Genomic DNA, 6,519 nt, shown 5'->3' on the forward strand with positions numbered 1-6,519 from the left:
GCTATACACTCCAAAAAAATCTATAAATAGGAGATGATTCTCATTATTCAAATGATGATGATTTTATGCTTAAACTTTTTAGCTCTCAATTAACATCTTTAAATTATTTTCTGACTTGAACGTCGGAGTGTCTACGCCTAGCAAACCCCGACACCTCTGATGTTTGTTTGTGACGCAGGTAATAACCCACAAAGATTTCTCTCAACCAACTACTTGGACCCGTTTACGAACCTGCGGAGTAATTCAAATAATTACAATTTTTGGCTACATCAATATTATTGCTTAATTATTGGGATACACCCTAATAAAATTTAATATATATATATATATATATATCGAAATTAATATGCGAAATTTTGATAGGTATGTACGTATTCATGCGTGCCATAAGATACTAATATTTATTAATCACAAGGCTGTTACTTTGTTGTTATCAACCATATATATATATATATTTAATTTTTGGTAGAATTCACTATATATAACACAACACACAAATAAACGTACAAATTCAACTAAGCGATATTATATTCAATTGAAAATTAAAGATGATTAGCGACATTTCACCTCAATAAATTCAACTCCAAATAATTAGTTCATTAGTTGATGGTGTTGTTGATATTGTGATGTCGAATATTGCTAATATATCTCGAGCCAAAGCCTTTAGTCTAGCGAAAAAGTGATTAAATTTGTAGAATAAAGAAAATTATTATATTAAGACTAATATTTTTTAAAGAACTAGAATCACATAAACTTACATGTCAATTTTGCAATTTTTCATTGAACAAATTATAAAATTGGGTGAAAATTTTTTATATCACATCCTGCAATATTCTTATTACACCGATAATTGATTCTCAAGTGTATCAAAATTTCAACTAATTTTCGAACGGCATCATAATTCACAGTAATAAAAAATTCTAAATGTGCCTGTTATAGGAAATGTTACTCCAAATGATTTTTTTTTTCCATTTTTTTAATAAAATTACACCCATATATTTATTTGTGTTTCCAGAAATAAAAATATTTTTTGTGAAAAGCCAATCAGATGTAGCATGATATATTGGATGGGAGTAGGAATTGCAATGAGTCGGATTCAGGTAGGATTATATGCTTATATCCTCATCCTCATTTATCGTATATACCCTCATCCCATCCCCGTCAGATATTCAACTTTCATCCTTATTCCGTATGAGGACTGAGTCAAGACTGAGTATTAATACTCTATCCAAATATTCTATTACTTCCTACAATGAAATTTTTCAAATCTGAATTATTTTGATAAAAAAAATATGCTTATTTACCAAATTCTTACGAGAATAATAAGAAAAAAATAAATATAAAAATAGTAAAATAAACATTATATAAGAAATAACAAAATAATATAAATAACTTATATACAATCGAGTACTCGGGTCAGATATGGATATAATATTACTATGTCCGCCTCCATCCGTATACCCGAAAATCTCCATATCCGATTACCCATTTATTTAATTGAATAAAAAAAATTTCTCCATATTATTCTCCACTCAGGTCGAATATCAGATTCTCCGTTAGGTCAGTAGAAAATTACCATCCCTAGTCGAGAGAATCTTTGAAAAATTTAATTAGACTCTCAAAATCTTAGGAATATGGAAGCCATAGAGAGGTAATACTAATATCAATCATTTTAGCGTCACTTCTCCGTTAGGTCGTATAAAACAATTTTCTTGACCAAAACTTCAAATCTAAGAACATACAAATATAGGTAATATGTGCGTACGGAACTAAGCATCCACTTTAATATAATTTCTCTACTTATCTAATCCTTTTCATATATGCATCACGTTCTACACACACATATAATATATATACACACGCGCACGGGCCGAACCTGAAGTAATTTCCAAGAAATACGCACACCAAGCGTAATTTTGAGAGGGTCCGGAAAATTATACTATTTATTAAATATGATATCAAGGTAGTGTTTGCAAGAGCTTATTTTAAGTATTTCTAAACTTCTTCATACAATTTCCACGATTTCATTAGTCAGAAGTTTAGAAATACTTAAAATATTTAACAAAAAAATATAGCAGAGCATATTGATCATGCGAACTTTATTTTCGTCACCAAAAACTGCGAGACGATTATTATTTAAGTGATTATTAGAAATATTTTAACCTCACCGCTTGACTACATTAGAAGCATTTCGAAATATTATCTTTTATATTTGTGTCGAGCTAGTACACTATATATATAGGTCACTTTTAAGAACTCTAATGATCGTTGAATAAAATTTGAAACGCAACATACAGTTGGTACCCAACTTATATATATATATATTATATATATATAAATGTGTGTATGTGTGTATATATATGCGTGTGTGTAAGAATATTTACAGTTCTTATATCAGCTATATTAATTGTTCCCTTCTCTAGTTCTCTGTTTGAAGAAGGCAGATCATTAAACAAATGTAAGAATCTTTTACCTATATTTACCTATATATGTATTGTATTAATCATCAGAATTCATATTATATATGTTTTTAATCCGAATCGAATCATTTTTTTCAATATGATTTGAAAATATAGTAAGTGATCATCCGAATCTATCCGAAATTTCGATTACGCTCATATATATATATATATATATAAATAAACACACATATGAATTCATGCATGTGATATTTTATCAGCGTTTCTTGATCAGCATCGGAATCCATGGAAGACAGGGCTTTTGAAAAGTATCAACGCACGATGAAGAGGTCAGCATATTAATTATACAAGCAACCATGCATACATATACACACACACACACACATATATATATAAATTGCTGTTGAATATTTTTTTGTTAAAAATAACTATTTAAATAATATCTATATAAATTATTTTTAGAAATATAACACCTGCATATAATTTTTTTGGGAAGAATTACTTCTTTCTAAGTTAAGAATTAATTAAGCACTTTGAATTTAGACAAAAACTTGTGTGAGACGATTCCACGGATCATATTTTGTGAGATAGATCTCAATATTACTTTTTATGCTAAGAGTATTACTTTTTATTGTGAATATCGGTAGGAATGACTCATCTCACAGATAAAGATTCGTGAGACCGTCTCACAAGAGACCTACTCTTGAATTAAAATGTTATTTTTTATTGATAAATTTTTCATAGCCTTAATTTCTACCCATATAAACCGATTTTTTTTGTCAAAAATAATACGGTTTCGTATTATGTTTTTATAAATCGGTATATATTTTTATCTATTATGTTTTTATAAATCTGTATTTATTTTTGTCTACAAAAATTTATGTCGAATTTATTATTTCTTCTTATATTTGTCTCTATTTCCATCTCAACTTTAGTTTAAATTTAACTATGATTTATATAAATTTGATAGCGATTTCCCTACATGCATGCAATCTCTTAAAACAAGATCTAAGATATAATGCTTAACCATATTTATCCAATATTTCAATGGTCTATCTACTCTACTTCTCATTCCATTAATCTGTCAATTTCAGATAAGTCGGATTGTGACATGTGTTATTAATGTCAGTAATTTTTTTCCCAAAGAAATAACTTCATTTATTTCATAAAATAATTTTAGTTTATTTTTATAATTCTTGAAAAAGCGATATCAAGATGATTATATATAGAGTAAAATACTGATGATAATATTTCTATATAATACGTACAAACATATATAATATATTTTCGTTACATTTCTATTTAGTAATGTAACGAAAATATATGGAAATTGAAAATAAATCATCCAGATACATATAATGAAATTAAACAAAATTAATTAATAATTCGTAGAGTATATACGTCTCATGTACAACAGTTTCACAGATCTATATATATTCGTGAGATGAGTCAACCTAGTTAATTTATACTTGTCCTAAAAAAATAATATTTTAGACATAAGTTCGTATTTGAAAATACTTTAATATTATTTTTAATTATGCTCTTCTCCTTGTGTTATTATATAGAGTTATTTATCAAATGTGTGACTTAATTATATGACTGACATTTGTACGCATATAAATTAATATATGTTGTGAAAAAGTAAAAATTTATGGTAAAAAGTAAAAATCTCAAACTCTCAAAATTTACCAAACTACACACTTTATAATATTTTTCTCTCTACTCAATTGTGATTTTCTTCACAAATGAGAGATCTGTTTATAGGAAATCTTTACAAATAATCCAAAAATAAAATACATCATTACCTGCATCATCACACACTAATTTCAATATTTACAACTCTTATTTTCAACATTCAAATATTCAACATTCAAATATTCAATACACACATTTTAAATATTATTTTCCAATACTCCCCCTTGTGATGATGATCATGATACGATGATGTCTTCATTACGTGTTTTTGTACTGCCTCGTTAAAAACCTTACTTGGAAAAACCCATTGGGATAAAAACCATAGTAAGGGAAAAAGAGTGCAGTCACGTAAAGTCTCCTTGATGTTGACATGAACAATTCTTCACAAATTTCGTAGATTGCGCATCCCAATATTATATATGTGCTTTCTGAATATTGACGTAGGAAGTGCCTTTGTGAAGAGATCTGATGAGTTTTCACTTGATTGAATGTGACGAACATCAATACATCTATTCTTCTCAAGCTCCTTGGTGAATGCGAAGAACTTAGGAGGAATATGTTTAGTTCTGTCGCTTTTTATGTATCCTTCTTTCATTTGAGCAACACATGCAGCATTATCTTCATATAGTATCACAGGCTTCTCATCAGATGATAATCCGCATGAAATTTGGATATGTTGGGTCATTGATTTTAACCACACACATTCACGACTTGCTTCATGTAGTGCAATAATCTCGGCATGATTTGATGAAGTTGTTACGAGCGTTTGTTTCTGAGAACGCCAAGATATTGCAGTGCCTCCACGAGTAAATACATATCCAGTTTGGGAACGTGCCTTGTGTGGATCAGATAAGTATCCAGCATCAGCATAACCAATTATACTTGGATTAGCATCTTTTGAATAAAAAAGTCCCAAGTCTGTCGTTACTCGTAGATAACGGAATATATGTTTAATTCCGTTCCAGTGTCTCTTTGTTGGATATGTGCTAAATCTTGCCAACAGATTCACGGCAAAAGATATATCAGGCCTTGTACAATTTGTAAGGTACATAAGGGCACCGATGACACTTAGATATGGTACTTCTGGACCAAGAATATCTTCATCATCTTCACATGGACGGAATGGATCCTTTTCTATGTTTAATGATCTAACAACCATTGGAGTACTTAAAGGATTTGCTTTATCCATATTAAAACGTTTAAGGATCTTTTCTGTATAATTTGTCTGGTGAACAAACATTCCACATTCTTTTTGTTCAATTTGTAAACCCAGACAATACTTGGTTTTTCCAAGATTCTTCATTTCAAATTCTTCCTTCAAGTATGACACAACTTCTTGAATTTCTTTATTCGTTCCAATGATGTTTAAATCATCAACATATACAGCAATAATTACGCATCCGGATGTTGTTTTCTTAATGAAAACACAAGGGCATATTGTATTATTTACATATCCCTTTTTCATCAAGTGATCACTTAGTCGATTATACCACATTCGACCTGATTGCTTTAACCCATATAATGATCTTTGTAATTTCACAGAATAACATTCCCTGGGTTTTGAACTTTGTGCTTCAGGCATCTTAAATCCTTCAGGGATTTTCATATATATATATTACTATCAAGTGATCCATATAAGTAAGCTGTAAAAACATCCATAAGACGCATTTCTAAATTTTCAGATACCGCCAAGCTAATCAAATACCGAAACGTAATTGCATCCATCACAGGAGAATACGTTTCTTCATAATCAATTCCAGGCCTTTGAGAAAAACCTTGTGCAACAAGTCGAGCTTTATATCTTACTATTTCATTTTTCTCATTTCGCTTTCGAATAAAAACCCATTTGTATCCAACAGGTTTTACACCTTCAGGTGTAAGGACTATAGGTCCAAAAACATTACGTTTATTTAGCGAATTTAATTCAACTTGGATGGCATCTTTCCATTTTATCCAATCCTGCCAATTTTTACATTCACCAAAAGATTTTGGTTCATGATCTTCGTTATCATTTATGATGTCGATTGTCACATTATAAGAAAATATGTCATCAATTTCATCTATATCTTTTCGGTTCCATATTTTTCCAGTATTAATATAATTGATAGAGATTTCATGATTCTCGTCAGTTTGTGGTTCTGACAGAACATTTTCATCATCATGTGTTTCTTCAGGAACACCATTCTCTATTTTGTGATCATCATGTGTTTCTTCAGAAACGTCATTCTTTATTTTATGATCATCGTGTTTCTCTATGAATTTTCTTTTTCAAGGATTTTTATCCTTGGAACCGACTGGCCTTCCACGCTTCAGGCGTTTAATGACATCATGAGTATCTTCCATTTGTTTCTTTGGAATTTCAATTCGAGCAGGGGCATTTGCAGCATGTATATATGATTTAGTT

Source organism: Primulina tabacum, chromosome 3 (assembly GCF_025594145.1).
Source record: "Primulina tabacum isolate GXHZ01 chromosome 3, ASM2559414v2, whole genome shotgun sequence".
In the NCBI taxonomy this organism is placed as follows: domain Eukaryota; kingdom Viridiplantae; phylum Streptophyta; class Magnoliopsida; order Lamiales; family Gesneriaceae; genus Primulina; species Primulina tabacum.